This window comes from Bos grunniens, chromosome 11 (assembly GCF_055505025.1).
Source record: "Bos grunniens cultivar Pamir isolate PY7600 chromosome 11, Bosgru_T2T1.0, whole genome shotgun sequence".
Lineage (NCBI taxonomy): Eukaryota > Metazoa > Chordata > Mammalia > Artiodactyla > Bovidae > Bos > Bos grunniens.
In genome coordinates this window covers 106462477-106481024 of record NC_141175.1, presented here as the reverse complement: position 1 = coordinate 106481024, position 18548 = coordinate 106462477, and the positions used below count along the sequence as shown (strand labels likewise).

The window sequence follows — 18548 nt, the reverse complement described above, 5'->3', positions numbered from 1 at the left end:
TTTTAAAAATATGATGATCATTTCTGACGTCAAAACCAGCAGAGGCCGTTTAAAAAAAAAAAAAAAGCTAAAGACCAATATTTCTCAAGCACTTAGATGCAAAAATTATCAACCAAATTTAACTATCCAAATACAGCAATTTATAAAAGAATAAGGCCCCATGACCAAGAAGCGTTAATGACAGGTATGCAAGACAGAGTCAATATTTGAGAATCAATCAATATAGTCCTCTATATAAATAGATCAAAGAAGAAAAAGCATATGATCATATTCATTGATTCAGAGAAATCATTTGGCAAAGTTAAATACCCATTAATGACAAAAAGAAATCCTCTCAGTACACTAGGAATAGAGAGGAACTTCTTCAACCTCACGCACCCTATATCAAACTTTGTATTTAGTAGGGAAAGACTGAGTGCGTTCGCTCTAATTCCTGGAATAAAGCAAGGATGTTTGCAGTCACCATTCTTATTCAACACAGTGTTGGAGGTTCTAGCTACTGCGATGAGGCAGGAAAAAGAAAAAAAAGTCATACAAATTGGAAAAGAGGAAATAAAACCATCTTTTGTTACAGGCAACGTGATTTCCCACATCTAGAGATAAGCTGTCTTGCTTTCACTGGCTGCGTTGGCCAGGACAGTGTCCCCACTTGTTCTGAGGGGGCCGCTGCAGCAGGCTGGCACAGGGCCTGAGAGCACAGCTTGGGCATGGCAGACCAGGTGGACCCCAACACCACCATTCCCAGCTGTGCACCTCCGGGCACTTCCCCTGACCTCCCTGGACTTCGGTCCCCTCATCTGAAGTGGAGGTTATGATAGACACGGGGCCTGTCACTGTGAGTATTAAGTGAGAGCAGAGTACACGAGACCGAGGGGTGTGCCTGCTGCAGGCACCGCCGCTATTGCTGCTGTTGTGTGTGATCCTATATTATCTGCTGTGCTGCCCCCAGGACTGTCACTGGAGCAAGAAACCTCATTCTCTTGTTCAGCGGTCCTGTGACTTATCAGCTCACTCAACCATTCTGAGCCTCAGTGCTTTTATTTATAACGTGGGGAGGATAACCCCTTTCTCATAAGATTCTTGTTAAAACCAGATGAAACAACACATTTTTAAAGTCCTTTGAGCACTTTATAATAATATTAATAATGGCAGATAGAATTTATTGAATACTCTCTAGCACCAGCGCCATGGATTGCTTTTCACTTACAATTTTTTACTTAATCCTTATAACCATGAGTCATTAGTCTCATTTATGTAGATTGGGAAACTAAGGTCCCCGAGAAGTAATCTGCTCAAAGACACAGCTTGTAAGCAACAGAATCCAGACTTGGACCCCTCACCCTAGATTCGGTACCACCTCGGCGGTAAAGAATCTGCCAGCCAACACGGAAGACGCAGTTCAGTCCCTGGGTTGGGAAGATCCCCTGGAGAAGGAAATGGAAACCTACTCCAGTATTCCTACCTAGGAAATCCAAGGGACTGAGCCTTGTGGGCTACAGTCCACGGGGCTACACTAGAGTCAGACACGGCTTACTGACTAAACAACAGCAGCAACCACCCCAGGACCTGGCTGTGCTCATGCTCCACAGAGAAAGTAAGCCAGTGAGGGAAAGAACAGCGTGGCGTGGGGGCTCACTTCCGCTAGCAAGGCGAGTTTAATCCAGTGAAGGGGCCTCAGGTGCAGTGTGTGACAGGCCATGGCAGGGCCAAGAGTCCCCCTTGGCAGGGGCAAGGGGCTCCAAACTAACCACCTGTCTGAGAACGAAGGTTCTCTCTAGGCCACTGAAGCGTAGGATGTTACTCAGAGAGTAACACCTCCACTTCCTTGAAGGACCCGGTGATTAGATGGAGGCCGACGCCGTGCCCAGGTTTAAAAATAACTCCCTGACTTCTAATAGGTGCTCAGTTGGGGCTGAAGTCATCCTTCCAGGTGCAGAAAAGGAAAGCTTGATTGTACGTCATGGACTTAAAATAGGAGTGGGGTCAGAGGGCCAGCTGGGGCTCACGGGTGCCCAGTGGGCAGTTTCTCAGCTGGTATTTCCTGATATTTCCTGCTTTGGGCAGCAGGTTTCTGCCTTTGTTTTTGAGTTGAGAAGGGGTGGAAATGTACATTTAAAAGTTAACTTGCTTTTCTTTCTCCTTCTCCACATGTGCCCTTTTCATCCGTAGTCCACATTCCCCTTTACAGGTCGTTCATGCACTGTCCTGAAATATACTAGGTACAGAAATTAAAACAGGTTAAAACAGGCTAGTTTGCTTCTTTCTCCTTAGCTCTATGCAATGGGTACATGAAGTTTTTCTTGAATATCTTTGCCCAGAGCGAAACAAAGAAGCTACTAGCTGAATAAATCCCACCATCCCATGATATGGTGAGGTCCCTAGATGTGGGGGGTGCTCTCTGGAAAAGTCTCCTTTGCGCAGGAGGGTGGGCTAGAGCCTAAGATCCTAACAATTCTAAGAGTCTGGGATTTGTTTCCTTTTTATAGTCTGGCTATATTTAGGTCGATGAATTGTATTGAAGATGGACTCATCAGTGATTCGTTCAATGAATTCTTTCATTCAGAAGTTATTGAAAGGACTTCTGTTCCAGATAGAATAGCATAAAATCGTTCCTCTCTTCTCTTCTCCCACCTTGGGATAATGATAAACTTTGGAAAAAAGTCAAGCCACCATTAAGAATGAAAAGGCAGGCCGCAGTGGGAGAAGATATTTGCAAATCCGAAAACTGAGAAGAGGCTTGTATCCAGAATAATTAAAAATTTCCATACATCCAAATGAGTCAAAGATTTGGACAGGCACGTCACCAAAGAAGTTACACAGTTTGCCAAGAAATATAAGCAGCAGAGTGCAACGTGAAATCCCAAGGATACACGTCTACATATCCACCAAAGTGCCTGAGAATAAACAAACTAAATGATACAAAGTGCTAGAGAGGACACCTGGCATCCACTGGCTAGTCGGGGTATACACTGGCATTTACCATCACTTCGGAAAATGGTTTGACAGCACTGAGTGCTAAGCACTGTATATCCTATGGCTCAGCAATTCTACCCGTCTGTATACACCCAACTGAAGCACACACTCGTGTGCACTCAAGACGTATACAAAACTGCTCATAACCATCCAGTTACTATAACAAAAGACTGAAAACACCCCAAATGTCCAGCAACAGTGGAATGGATAATTATATTGCGGTGTCCTTGGCGATGAAATGGAGTGATTGAATGCAAACACACAATAACAGAGTTGAAATCATGCTCGGTGAAAGAAGACCGAGAAGAGGGCACCACGCGTGATTCGACATATTCCGGTTCAAGAAAGACGGAGTTAGTCAATGAGGACTGGTGTCTAGATGGTAGTTATCTGGAGGGTGTGACAGGAAGGAGGAAAAAGGTGGGGTACTTTTGAGGTGCAGCAGATGTCCTGTTTCTAGATCTGGGCAGTGACTTCATAGGTTTGGACACTGAACATTTGTCTAGTTCTTATGCTTATCATTCATCCACTTTTCTCTATGTATGTTTCACTTCGAAAAACAGTTTACTTAAAAGAATGTACTTCAGTTTGCCAAGTTGAAAACAGCTACAACATCTTCATTGCCTTGAAAAGAGTTTTTGGTCTCCCACCAAGATGCTGGTCTCCCACTCTGAACCAAGAAGCAAACCAATTAATAGTAAAGTAAGTGGGTTCACGGGCTTCCCAGGTGGTGCTAGTGCTGAAGAACTCGCTTGCCAGTGCTGGAGATGTAAGGGACTCGGGTTCGATCCCTGGATTGGGAAGATCCCCTGGAAGAGGGGATGGGATCCCACTCCAGCATCCTTGCCTGGAGAATCCCAAGGACAGAGGAGCCTGGTGGATGACAGTCCACAGGGTCGAAAAGAACTGGACACAGCTGAAGCGACTTAGCACACATGCGAGCGGGTTCACAAGTGACTTACTTGCAGACGGTCTACACCGAGTGTCCTAATACCTCCCATCCACGGACAAGCCAGCCTTCCTTTCAGCAAAGTAGCCTGTTCCCCTCTCAGCCCATCTGCCTCACCGAGTCCGTGGAAGTCGGTTACCCCAACCCCAGCCCTCTCATCCCTGTGCTGGTCCATCCCCCTGCTCACCAGACACCATGACCAGTGACAAGGGAGACCGGGCCACAGCAGCCCTCTTTGTCACTGTACAGCTCCCTGGTGACCCATCTTTTTCATTCCATGCTGGTGCCCCCTGGCTTGTAGAATTGCGGATATAATTTTTTGGGATTTCCTCTCTCTGGAAACCTTTAGAGAGCTTTTGCTGAGATACTCAGGATACTAAGGTGTCTTTCCTGAGATACTTGGTGAAAATCAGCCAGGCTTTTTTTTTTTTTTTTTTTGGCTGTGCTCTTTGTTGGCGAACACTGGCTCTTCATTGCTGTGCACGGGCTTTCTCTAGTGAGCGGGCTCCCGAGCATGAGCTCAGTAGCTGTGGTGTATGGGGTTAGTTGCAGCATGCGGAATCTCCTCAGACCAAGGATCAAACCTGTGTCCCTCACATTGGCCAGTGGATTCTTAACCACTGGACCACCAGGGAAGTCCCAGGCTTTTTTTTTTTAATGAGAAGAGGGGCTCTAATTTGGAAGCTACATCTGCTGAAGGAATGGGCCCTACACAAAAGGGCTGCTTCGTTTCATCATGAGATCTTAGGGCCTTCCAATTAATCCCATGCTCTTATCAACCCACAGGGTGACAGGTGTTGGTATAACCAGCTGGACCTTTTTTACAAGCAATCTTTGTGTGGCCCATCATCATCCCTTCCCAGTAGGTTGCTGAAGTTACAGTAAAGCAAGCGGGCCTTGGAGAACCCCCAGCATTGCCTCCTGGCTTGCAGAGAAGGACCCAGGAGGGAAAGTGGAGCAGTAAGAAGACAGGTCTTTGGGGACACCTGATCAGGGATCCCAGGACAGAGCAACTCTTGTTGTTCCAGAAGTAGCTGTCACCTCCTCTCCTTGATTTGTTTTCTTCCTACCATCAAAGTCAGGTTCCAGAAGCCTCCCTAGGAGGGACCAGGGAGCTGGCTGTGCCTCCTACTAGGAGCAAATGGGCTCAGGCAGCCTCAGCTGAGATGGGCTGGAGGAGAGAGGAAGACATGTGGACAAACAGGCAAGAAACACGCACTCCCAAGCTGCCTTGCAGGGGGCTGTGTGAGGAGTGAGGGTCTTGGCTGCTGCAGGTGGGCCTGTGGGTTGGAACCCCACCCCACCTCCTGTCCTCCGGGCCCCCGTCTCCTACCTGTGAGGTAGGGATGGTGGTGGAATCCACTTTGTTGGGTTGCTGGGAGTGATGAATAGCATGTGAAGCACTTAGAACACCACGAATGATGCTAAAATGAGGGTAGACGGCCACCAGCAAAGGCAAGGGTACGTTCTTTTAACTGATAAGGGGAGACGAAGAGGCAGACACAGTGCCTGGTACTTGCTTCCCAGGTGGCACAGTGGTGACCAATCTGCCTGCCAGTGCGGGAGATCCCTGGTTGGGAAGATCCCCTGGAGAAGGAAAGGGCAGCCCACTCTAGTCCTCTTGCCTGGGAAGTCCCATGGACACAGGAGCCTGCCAGGCTGCAGTCCATGGGGTCACAAAGAGTCGGACAGGACTGAACACACACACACACACACACACACACACACACGTGAAGATAGAGCCTGTCTGTTGCCCAAGCTAACCACTGTACCACCTGGCCTCTCAGTAGGACTACCTAGGTATCCAGTGACCATGTGATGTGGCTCCAGAGTTGAAAAGGGAAGAGTCTGATGAGTGGATCACTGGCCGGGGCTGGCAATGGCACCAAAGGAAAAACCGAGGTCACCTCCTCGACTGGTCAGCTCTAATGGATATTTCTAATCAGCACCCAGCCTGGAGGATGCTGGCAGCTGGGGGTGGACAGGGGGCCAGTGGGGAGTCTCTCTGTGGAGTGACCAGGGGCAGCCTAAGGTGCTCAAAAAGTTGGGGACATCTTTCCCCCGGGAAAATAATTCCCTCCTGGGAACTGTCAGCTGATGGTTGCAATGTCCACTGTTAGAGAGCTATTTCTTTGTTTTTTTTTTTTTTTTCTCATCAAAATTTTATTTTATTTTTTTTTATTTTTTTTTATTCTTCCAATTTTATTTTATTTTTAAACTTTACATAATTGTATTAGTTTTGCCAAATATCAAAATGAATCCGCCACAGGTATACATGTGTTCCCCATCCTGAACCCTCCTCCCTCCCCATACCATCCCTCTGGGCCGTCCCAATTCTTTGGCTTAATATTTGATTTTCTTTTAAAAGCAGAACCCTCACTGGCAGAGGAGAAGACAAGTTCGCCTTGATGCCATAGGTTTTAAAGAAAGTAGGGGAGAAAACTTTAGGGATGCCTCCTATCTGAAAGGAAAGAACCATGACAAAGCAATGTATAGAGACCAGCCGATTTTCTGTGCTGCCCCAGTTTTAGCTGTGCTGGATGCAGTCGCTAAGTCATGTCTGACTCTTACAACCCCATGGACTGTAGCCCACCAGGCTCCTCTGTCCATGGGATTCTCCAGGCAAGGATATTGGAGTGGGTAGTCATTCCCTTCTCCAGGGGATCTTTCTGACCCAGGGATTGAACCTGGGTCTCTCGCACTGCAGGCAAGTTCTTTACAGTCTGAGCCACCAGGGCCTGCAAAATGGGGGCAATGGTGCCTCCCACTCTTGGAAAATCTGTTGTATTCTCTGGCATCTTGGGAGTTTCCCAGCATGCTTTGGCCCAGCTCTGGTTTGGTGTGCTCAGCAAATCAAATGCAAATAAGGCCTGGCTTTCTAGCTCCCATCTCCCTACCTTGGAATGGTCCCTCCCCAGCAGCTCATGGCCACATCTGTCCAGTAAGCTGCCTGCCAGAGGGTTTTCACAAGCTGTTCTGGGTCCTCAGTTAAAGGCACAGTGCCTGACAAGAAAGGCACTTGGTAAACCATAGTTGCCCTGAACTATTTTTCTGTTCCTGATTTACTTCCTAGTCTTGCTTAGGTGGCAAGACTTGCTGTGCCACCATCTAAAGTGACATGCTCCCTCCGAGGAGTGAAAATACAATGAGGTGGGAATTCCCTGATGGTCCAGTGGTTAGGACTCTGCGCTATCACTGCCGAGGGTGTGGGTTCAATCCCCAGTCAAGGAACTAAGATCCCACAAGCTGCATGGTGCAGCCAAAAACAAAAAAAAAAAAGATAAAGGAGGAAGGAATCCTGTGTCCCAGGCAAAGCCAAACACAGTTGTGCCTCCTTGCAGAGGACTCATGGAGAAGGCAATGGCACCCCACTCCAGTACTCTTGCCTGGAAAAGCCCATGGGCGGAGGAGCCTGGTAGGTGGGCTGCAGTCCATGGGGTCGTGAAGAGTCAGACACAACTGAGCGACTTCACTTTCACTTTTCATTTTCATGCATTGGAGAAGGCAGTGACACCCCACTCCAGTGTTCTTGCCTGGAGAATCCCAGGGATGGGGGAGCCCGGTGGTCTGCCGTTTATGGGGTCACACAGAGTCCGACACGACTGAAGCGATGCAGCAGCAGCAGCAGCAGAGGACTCAAGGGCCAGAACGCATCAGGCTCCCTAGAAGTCTACCTGGCAGAAGAGAAACATTTCGGGCTCCTTTCAGCAGTGTGTGGACATGGCCCCACAGGGAAAAGCACACAGGGCAGCTGGATTCTGTTCTCTCTGAAAGTGAAAGTTGTTCGGTCATATCCGACTCTTTGGAACCCATGTGCTGTCCAGGCTCCTCTGTCCATGGGATTTTCCAGGCAAGAATACTGGAGTGGGTTTCTCTGAGATTTCCTCTCTAGCCCTGAGGTTTCCTTCCTAGGTGACTGTTGGAGTCAGTCCTCCCCATGGACTCTGACTCGAGGGAGAGTGGCCGACTAGCTCTAACCTCTAGCATGTTGAAGATTTATTTTCTCCTGACTCGCAGACAGTCATCAGGACAAAGGAGTTCTCACCCTTCTGCTCCTAACTGCTTATATAAGTCACTTAGCCTCTCTGAGACCCAACCTCTCCTGCAGGAGGAGGGTGATGGGCTGGACTTGATTCTAGAACCACAAGACATTGGTCTGCCTTTTAAAAGGGTCGCCTGGGGACATTGCTGTCAATCAGACTCCTCTCCAGACCAATCACAGTCGTCCTTCAGTATCCTTGGGGGGTTGTTTTCAGGACCATGCCTGCCCCCATGGATATAAGAATCCACGGATGCTCAAATCCCTTATGTTAAATGGCACAGTAGAGTCTGCCCTCCGGCTTCGAGGGTCCCACATCCACGAATACGAGGGTGAGCCAGGTGCCCCTGAGAATCTGGTGGAGCAGGACCAGGGGCTCGTATGTGCTGGGGAGGGAGAGGAATTCTGGAATGGATGGCTCCTCCCTCCTGTCCCCTCACTGACCTCAGTAGAGGCCCAAGCGCCCCCCTCCCACTTCCTCTGTGCCCACCTTGTCCTGCTTGCTGGGGATTCTTTTCCAGACTCAGGGATGGATGTGTTTAAGCCCCATGTCCCTGAGAGTGGAGGGCTTCTCTGGTGGCTCAGCGCTAAAGAATCCACCTGCCAATTCAGGAGACCTAGGTTCCATTCGAGGGTCGGGAAGATCCCCTGGAGAAGGAAATGGCTCATACCCAAGAATACCCACTCTAGTGTTCTTGCCTGGGGAATCCCATGGACAGAGAAGCCTGGTGGGCTACAGTCCATGGGGTCACAAGAGTCGGACACGACTGAGCAACTGAAGCACCACCACCACCTCAGGAACATGTCAACTCACTTTCTCCGCCTGCTTCCGTGGGTGTGTAGACGTAGGCTCCTGCAGGACAGGTGTCCAGATTGCTATGGGGATGACTCGGAATCTGTGGGCCTCCAGGGCAGTGTGGGCGGGTCCTCAGGACTCTGGAAGTCTTCCCCAAAGACAGCGACAACAGTTCTTAAGAGTTTTGAAAAGGAGGAATCCCTGCCTGTCATAAAGGATCCTTCCTCTGATGCTGACAATCTCTTGTTGTTGTTAGATGTAACTATTTCCACACAGGACTGAGAAATGGCACCCTGCCCTTTCTCTGCTGGCCGAGAAATAGGGCATACGCCAGCTCCAAGGTCACTGTCGGTGAGAATGGAAAACACCACTTTTCCAGTACATCACATTTCTTCTCTTTCCCGATGCTCTCTCCAGCCTTGTTGTTTTCTCCTTCCTTTTCTTATCATTTCTTTGGCCTTTTCATCTCCTTTCCCGTCCTTCTCTTCAGGCTTCACACTCTAATCTTTACTTAATTTTGAGTGTTCTTTCTGTCTTGGCTTGGTCCAGACTCATTGCAGTTCAGTCGCTCAGTCATATCCGACTCTTTGCGACCCCATGGACTGCAGCACACCAGGCCTCCCTGTCCATCACCAACTCCTGGAGCTTACTTAAACCCATGTCCATCGAGTCGGTGGTGCCATCCAACCATCTCATCCTCTGTTGTCCCCTTCTCCTCCCGCCTTCAACCTTTCCCAGCATCAGGCTCTTTTCACATGAGTCAGTTCTTCGAATCAGGTGGCCAAAGTATTGGAGTTTCAGCTTCAGCATCAGTCCTTTCAATGAATAGTCAGGACTGATTTCCTTTAGGATGGACTGGTTGGATCTCCTTGCATTCCAAGAGACTCTCAAGAGTCTTCTCCAACACCACAGTTCAAAAGCAACAGTTCTTCAGCACTCAGCCCTTTTTATAGTCCAACTCTCACATCCATACATGACCACTAGAAAAACCATAGCTTTGACTAGACGGACCTTTGTTGGCAAAGTAATGTCTCTGCTTTTGAATATGCTGTCTAGATTGGTCATAACTTTTCTTCCAAGGAGGAAGCATCTTTTAATTTCATGGCTGCAGTCACCATCTGCACTGATTTTGGAGCCCCCAAAAATAAAGTCTGTCACTGTTTCCACTGTTTCCCCATCTATTTGCCATAAAGTGATGGGACCAGATGCCATGACCTTCGTTTTTTGAATGTTGAGCTTCAAGCCAGCTTTTTCCCTGTCCTCTTTCACTTTCATCAAGAGGCTTTTTAGTTCATCTTCATCTACCATAAGGGTGGTGTTATCTGCATATCTGAGGTGACTGATATTTCTCCTGGCAATCTTGATTCCAGCTTGTGCTTCCTCCAGCCCAGCACTTCTGGGCTTATGTACTCTGCATAGAAGTTAAATAAGCAGGGTGACAATATACAGCCTTGAAGTACTCCTTTCCCTATTTGGAACAAGTCTGTTGTTCCATAGCCAGTTCTAGCTGTTGCTTCCTGACCTGCATATAGGTTTCTCAAGAGGCAGGTCAGGAGGTCTGGCATTCCCATCCCTTTCAGAATTTTCCACAGTTTGTGGTGATCCACACAAGCAAAGGCTTTGGCATAGTCAATAAAGCAGAAATGGATGTTTTTCTGAAACTCTTTTGCTTTTTCGATAATCCAGCGGATGTTGGCAATTTGATCTCTGGTTCCTCTGCCTCTTCTAAAACCAGCTTGAACATCTGGAAATTCATGTTTCATGTACTATTGAAGTCTGGCTTGGAGAATTTTGAGCATGACTTTACTAGTGTGTGAGATGAGTGCAATTGTGCAGTAGTTTGAGCATTCTTTGGCATTGCCTTTCTTTGGGATTGGAATGAAAACTGACCTTTTCCAGTCCTGTGGCCACTGCTGAGTTTTCCAAATTTGCTGGCATATTGAGTGCAGCACTTTCACAGCATCATCTTTTAGGATTTGAAATAGCTCAACTGGAATTCCATCACCTCTACTTGCTTTGTTTGTAGTGATGCTTCCTAAGGCCCACTTGAGTTCACATTCCAGGATGTCTGGCTCTAGGTGAGTGGTTAAACCTGTGCTTATCTGGGTCATGAAGATCTTTTTTGTATAGTTCTTCTGTGTATTCTTGCCACCTCTTCTTAATATCTTCTGCTTCTGTTAAGTCCATACAATTTCTGTCCTTTATTGAGCCCATCTTCGCATGAGATGTTCCCTTGGTATCTCTAGTCTTTCCCATTCTATTGTTTTCCTCTATTTCTTTGCACTGATCACTGAGGAAGGCTTTCTTATTTTTCCTTGCTATTCTTTGGAACTCTGCATTCAAATGGGTATATCTTTCCTTTTCTCCTTTGCTTTTCCCTTCTCTTCTTTTCACAGCTATTTGTAAGGCCTCCTCAGACAGCCATTTTGCTGTTTTGCATTTCTTTTCCATGGGGATGGTCTTGATTCCTGTCTCCTGTACAATGTCACGAACCTCCATCCATAGTTCATCAGGCACTCTGTCTATCAAATCTAGTCCCTTAAATCTATTTCTCACTTCCACTGTATAATCATAAGGGATTTGATTTAGGTCATACCTGAATGGTCTAGTGGTTTCCCCCACTTTCTTCAATTTAAGTCTGAATTTGGCAATAAGGAGTTCATGATCTGAGCCACAGTCCACTCCTGGTCCTGTTTTTGCTGACTGTATAGAGCTTCTCTATCTTTAGCTGTAAAGAATATAATCAATCTGATTTCGGTGTTGACCATCTGGTGACGTCCATGTATAGAGTCTTGTGTTGTTGGAAGAGGGTGTTTGCTATGACCAGTGCGTTCTCTTGGCAAAACTCTATTAGCCTTTGCCCTGCTTTATTCTGTACTCCAAGGCCAAATTTGCCTGTCACTCCAGGTGTTTCTTGACTTCCTACTTTTGCATTCCAGTATTTCTTGACTTCCTACTTTTGCATTGATGAAAAGGACATCTTTTTTGGGTGTTAGTTCTGAAAGGTCTTGTAGGTCTTCATAGAACCGTTCAACTTGAGCTTCTTCAGCATTACTGGTAGGGGCATAGACTTGGATTACCATGATATTGAATGGTTTGCCTTGGAAACGAACAAAGATCATTTTGTCGTTTTTGAGATGCATCCAAGTACTGCATCAGACTCTTTTTTTGACTATGATGGCTACTCCATTTCTTCTAAGGGATTCCTGCCCACAGTAGTAGATATAATGGTCATCTGAGTTAAATTCACCCATTCCGGTCCATTTTAGTTTGCTGATTCCTAAAATGTCGATGTTTACTCTTGCCGTCTCCTGTTTGACCACTTCCAATTTGCCTTGATTCATGGACCTAACATTCCAGGTTCCTATGCAATATTGCTCTTTAGCGCATCGGACCTTGCTTCCATCACCAGTCACATCTACAACTGGGTGTTGTTTTTGCTTTGGCTCCATCTTTTCATTCTTTCTGGAGTTATTTCTCCATTGATCTCCAGTAGCATATTGGGCATCTACTGACCTGGGGAGTTCATCTTTCAGTATCCTATCATTTTGCCTTTTCATACTGTTCATGGGGTTCTCAAGGCAAGAATACTGAAGTGGTTTGCCATTCCCTTCTCCAGTGGACCACATTCTGTCAGATCTCTCCACCATGACCTGTCTGTCTTGGGTGACCCTACATGGCATGACTTACTTAGTTTCATTGAGTTAGACAAGACTGTGGTCCATGTGATTAGACTGGTTTAGATCTAGATTAGATTAGATTAGTTTTCTGTGATTGTGGTTTCAGTCTGTCTGCTCGCTGATGCCCTCTCAGCACCTACCATCTTACTGGGGTTTCTCTTACCTTGGACATGGGGTATCTCTTCACGTGATATATATGCAGAGTAAATCATGTGAAATCCCAGGCTGGATAAAGCACAAGCTGGAGTCAAGATTTCCCAGAGAAATATCAATCACCTCAGATATGCAGATAACACCACCCTTAAGGCAGAAAGCAAAGAGGAACTAAAGAGCCCCTTGATGAAAGTGAAAGAGGACAGTAAAAAAGCTGGCTTAATACTCAACATTCAAAAAACGAAGGTCATGGCATCTACTCCCATCACTTTATGGCAAATAGATGGGGAAACAATGGAAACAGTGACAGCCTTTATTTTCTTGGGCTCCAAAAATCACTGCAGATGGTGACTGCAGCCAAGAAATTAAAAGACACTTGCTCCTTGGAAGAAAAGCTTTGACAAACCTAGACAGCATATTTAAAAGCAGAGATATCATTTTGCTGCATAGTCAAAGCTATGGTTTTTCCAGTAGTCATGTGAGAGTTGGACCATAAAGAAGGCTGAGCGCTGAAGAATTGAGGCTTTTGAACTGTGGTGTTGGAGAAGACTCTTGAGAGTCCCTTGGACTGCAAGGAGATCCAACCAGTCCATCCTAAAGGAAATCAGTCCTGAGTATTCATTGGAAGGGCTGGTGCTGAAGCTGAAACTCCAATACTTTGGCCACCTGATTCGAGGAACTGACTCATTTGAAAAGACCCTGATGCTGGGAAAGATTGAAGGCAGGAGGAGAAGGAGAAGACAGAGGATGAGATGGTTGGATGGCATCAGCAACTCAATGACATGAGTTTGAGCAAGCTCTGGGAATTGGTGAAGGACAGGGAAACCTGGTGCGCTACAGTCCATGGGGTCTCAAAGAGTCGGACATGACTTACTGACTGAACTGAACTGAACTGAGGTTATTCTGATACATCTTGAAATTTGAAAAACCATTGCTTCAAATGCCTAGATATCTCGATTAGTATCACTAAGTGAAAGATTGTTTGCTGACGTAGAGATGGCCTTGGTGGACGGCATATGTCTGAGGAAGGCTGAGTAGGAGGTGGGGCAGGGGAAGAAGGAGGAGGGAGAGGTGGGTGTTCATAGCAGGGGAGACTGGTCGTGTTCAATTAGGACTTGGTTTGGTTAGGGGGCAGCCTGACTGGTTACGGGGTGGGTGATTTGGGGAATTAGAAAACCGGGAGAATTTAATTCAAAGAAAAAAGTCCTTATTCCCAAAGATGATTTCTGCACTATCTAAATAAAATAACTAAATAACTCTGCTTGCTTCCATAGCAAAAGCTAAGTGAAGTAACCACTTGGTTCTTAAATTATTTCCGATAAATGGAGAAAAGGGGTCCTTCCAGAAATTATGGAACTTTCAAACATACAAAGGAAAAACTTCAGAGAGTAATATAAAATCACTTAATAATGATTTAATAGAGACAACATTTAAAAAATTTTTTTATCATGGTAAAAGTCACATAATATAAAACATAATGTAAAAGCAATTTTGCCACATTTCACTGTACAGTTCAGTGGAATGAAGAGCATTCACACTGTTGTGTACCTCTTACATCCATCTCTTGAAATGTTCACCTTCCTAAGCTGAAATTCTGTCCCTAGTAAACACGAAGTCCCCATTCCTCCTCCCACCCCTCCACCTCCAGCCCCTGGCATCTACCAATGTACTTTCTAACTCTATGAATTTAACTATTCTAGATACCTTGTGTAAGTGGAATCAAGCAGTATTTGAACAGTGACAACATTTAGCATATGGTAGATGATAATATTTTATTATATTGGCTCCAGATCTTTATAAAGAGCATGCAGTTGGACCCCCCCAAAATACCCCCATTGTTTACTAGGTTTTACACATTAATATAAATGGAGGAATTCTGCAATCTGCTTTCTTGTTTCCATGTTGCTGAATTCTACTTTTATTGCTCCCCTGGACATGGCTCATTCTCACCGGTGGTAGGTGGCCCCTTCTCATCCTGATGGGCATTTAAGCGAGGATCCTGGTCAGTGTTTCCATGTGCTCAGGTGGGAGAGTAAACAATGGAAGTAGGCAATTATCTTTAAATATATTTAAGAAGAGGTGTTTTTTTCACCCAGTTTAAACAGAAAGGCCTTCAGATACACAGCTGGGGCTACACTATCAGTTTTCCAAGAAAAAAATGTCTTTGTCCATAAGCCCACATTCTTTTCTTCTGTGACTCATTCAGCCAATCGTGGTTGAGCAGCTTGCCTGGGTCTGGCGCTGTGCTGGGTGCTGGGGAACAGCGTGGGGGGCGGAGGGCAAGTCCTAGAGGCCTGTAGAGACTGCAGAGTCAGGATGCCTTTGTGTAGGTGGCAGAATAGCCATCTGGTTGCCTAGGCAACTCCAACCTAGAAAATGAGTGAGCCCATCACATCCTGTCCCCCTGTTTCTGCTGCTGCTGCTGCTGCTAAGTCGCTTCAGTTGTGTCCGACTCTATGTGACCCCAGAGACGGCAGCCCACCAGGCTCCCCCGTCCCTGGGATTCTCTAGGCAAGAATACTGGAGTGGGTTGCCATTTCCTTCTCTAATGCATGAAAGTGAAAAGTGAAAGTGACGTCGCTCAGTCCTGTCAGACTCTTAGCGACCCCATGGACTGCAGCCTACCAGGCTTCTCCGTCCATGGGATTTTCCAGGCAAGAGTACCGGAGTACTGTTTCTAGTTTTCCTAAAATCCAAGCTGCTCCATGGAAACAGACCCCCCCCTCTACCCCAAATGTCAAAACTGTTAGGACCCACCTGCTCTCCAGGCGTGGAGGACCCACCCTGCCGGGGGCGCTAGACTCTGCCTGCCAGCTACTCCAAGTGAATGACTGACTCCGTCTAGCCGGAGGTCCGTATTCAGTAAATGGAGGGCTTTTCACCCTTTGCTTATTTATTTTTGGCTGTGCTGGGTCTTCGTTGCTGTGCGGGCTTTCCTAGTTGCAGTGAGCATGGGCTACTCTCCAGTTGTAATAAGTGGGCTTCTCGTTTCGGTGGCTTCACGTGTCGCGGAGCATGAGCTCTAGGGCACACTTGGGCTTCCGTAGTCGCAGCTCCTAGGCTCTAGAGCTCCAGTTTGGTAGTTGTGGCACACGGGCTCAGATGCACCATGGTAAGTGGGATCTTCCTGGATCAGGGATCGAACCCGTGTCTCCTGCATTGCAGGCGGATTCTTTACCACTGAGCCACCAGGGAAACCCTCATGCTTTACTTTTGAGAGTCTGCTATTTCCAGCCCTGTAGGGGGCACCAAGGATGAATTAGTAACTCAGACTGACTTGGACCTCCCCAGGGAAGACCCACAAGAGGAGAACCCTATGGCAGTAATGGAGGTGGGAGAGGACAGGAGCCGTGGGAGCCCAGGGGGCTCCTAACCTAACCTTGGGGGTACAAGAGAAGCCCCGCAGGCTGGGATGGGAGGAAGGAAGGAGCAGACAGGCTGCAGTGTTAAATTTTTGTATCAGTTTAATTGGGGTAACAGATACACAGAGAGGCCTTCCTGGTGGCTCAGTCAGTAAAAAATACACCTACAATGCAGGAGACTGCCTTCCAATGCAGGAGACTTAGGTTCGATCCCTGGGTCTGGAATATCCCTGAAGAAAATGGCAACCCAATCCAGTATTCTTGCCTGGAAAATCTCATGGACAGAGGAGCCTGGCGGGCTACAGTCCATGGGGTTGTAAGAGTTGGACACAACTTATTGACTAAGCCACCAATGGATGCCCAGATAGGAGGGGAAACATGTTTGGGGGTGTCTGTCAGGGTTTTTTTAAAAGACCAGCATTTCCATCAGTAGACTGAGAGAAGCAGAGGTCCTCCCCAGCATGGGTGAGCATCACCCCCAACCCCAGGGCACCCAAATGGAACAAAAGAGCAGAGGAAGGGTGGGTTCACTTTCTCTCTGCTTGAGCTGAGACATCTGCCTTCTCCTGCCCTCGGACATCACTCCTGGTTCTGGGCCTTTCAAGCTCAGATCAGGACGTAGTCCATCCATCCCCTCAATTCTCAGGCCTCTGGACTCGGGTGAATCACACCATGCCTTGCGTGGTCCTTCAGCTGGTGAACAACAGTTCATTTCAACCTCTGTAACTACATGAGCCAATCCCTGCAATAAATCTCCTGTTGTATATATCTCTGTATGTCTTAATGGTTCTGTGTCTTTGGAGACCCCTGACTAATTCCCAGGCCGGGAGGGAGGAAATGAGTCCCAGCTTGAGCAAGGGCCAGAGCCTGGCCTCTGCAAGATCTGAAAGGAATTCAGGGCAGGGGTCAAAGCCATAAGGGTGGCAGGGCAGGAGGAGAAGGGGCAACAGAGGATGAGATGGTTGGATGGCATCACCGACTCAATGGACATGAGTTTGAGCAAGCTCCGGGAGTTGGTGATGAGCAGGGAAGCCTAGTGTGCTGCAATCCATGGGGGGTAGAGTTGAACTCAACTGAGTGACTGAACTGAACTGTCCCTGGAAAGACAGAGAAGCAAAGGCAGAGTATGAATCAGTTCTCAACCCATCCCAGGGCCTGGAGCTGTCTCTTGGGTGGGGCAATGGCACACAGGGCCCTCCTGCTTGCTTGCCTTTTGCAGCTTCCCAGTATTTCTAGCCACTGCTGGGGGTGGGGGAGCTGGGGAGGTTGAGGATGCGCTGTCACCTCCTGGAGGAGAGACCCCATGCTTAGCAAACGTGTGCGCATGAGCCTCATGCTCTGTGTTTATTTATCAGGCTGTGTCAGATCCTGGTCCACTTGGTGGCCAGACGCTGGGCCCGTCCTCCTGTGTAGCTGAGAGCAGGCCGATGGGCAGATGCTGTGCTCGAGATTCAGGGCTGTAGACAGTGGCAGCTTTAATCCCATGAGGGGGTTTGAAGCCAAGTCTGGAATTAAAAGACGCCTCTTTACTCAACTCACTCTCTTACCCAACCAGCCAGTGAGACATTGTGATGTCAGGAAACCTCACAGATGTCTGTTCATCTCAGATTTGATGGAGCAGCTGGAGGCCACAGGCTCAGGATGTAAACTTTTCACTTTATTTGAAGCCCTCTTTTGGTTCAGGTAGCTGCTCCAATGCTATACTTCCACCTACTTTAAAATGATGTTTACATCTCTGTTTTTCTTGGGGTATGCAGATGAATAAGCCAAAATAGGGTAGTTTGCTAAAATAAAAAAAAAAAAAACAACTAAGATCATGGCATCCGGTCCCATCAGTTCATGACAAATAGATGTGTAAACAATGGAAACAGTGATAATTTTATTTTGTTGGGCTCCAAGATCACTGCAGATAGTACCTGCAGCCATGAAATGAAAAGATACTTGCTCCTTAGAAGAAAAGCTATGACAAATCTGGACATCATATTAAAAAGCAGAGGCATCACTTTGTCAACAAAAGTCCATCTAGTCAAAGCTATGATTTTTCCAGTAGTCATGTATGGATGTAAGAGTTAGACCCTAAAGAAGGCTGAGCGCTGAAGAATTGATGCTTTCAAATTGTGGTGCTGGAGAAGACTCTTGAGAGTCACTTGGCCAGAAAGAAGATCAAACCAGTAAATCCTGAAGGACATCAACTCTGAATATTCATTGGAAGGACTGATGCTGAAGCTGAAGCTCTGATACTTTGGCCACCTCGTGGGAAGAGCTGACTCATTAGAAAAGACCCTAATGCTGGGAAAGATTGAAGGCAAAAGGAGAAGAGGGTGATGGCATGAGATGGCTGGATGGTATCTTCGACTCAATATACAGGAGTTTGGCAAACTCTGGGGGATAATGAAAGACAGGGAATCCTGGTGTGTGGTAGTCCATGGGGTTGCAAAGAGTCAGACACAATTGTACAACTGAGCATCAACAACAAAGGGTGGTTTTCATGTCCAGACACCAGTTTTCATTCGGGGTGAAGCTTCCACTGTGTAACTGCGTGAAGTCCTGCTGAAGAAAATAATCATAGTTGACACGAAAGCAGCCTTCCTCCCCA

General features: G+C 47.0%; 1 long non-coding RNA gene and 1 other non-coding gene across 2 annotated transcripts in view; both read left to right on the top strand.

The window, feature by feature from the left end:
• The window catches only part of LOC147363802 (uncharacterized), a 122674-nt gene that overhangs the window by 86080 nt on the left and 18046 nt on the right, over positions 1-18548 (top strand). The window lies entirely within an intron of this gene.
• On the top strand, positions 7081-7153 carry TRNAD-AUC (transfer RNA aspartic acid (anticodon AUC)). The gene has a single exon. It is a non-coding gene; the product is annotated as a tRNA-Asp (tRNA).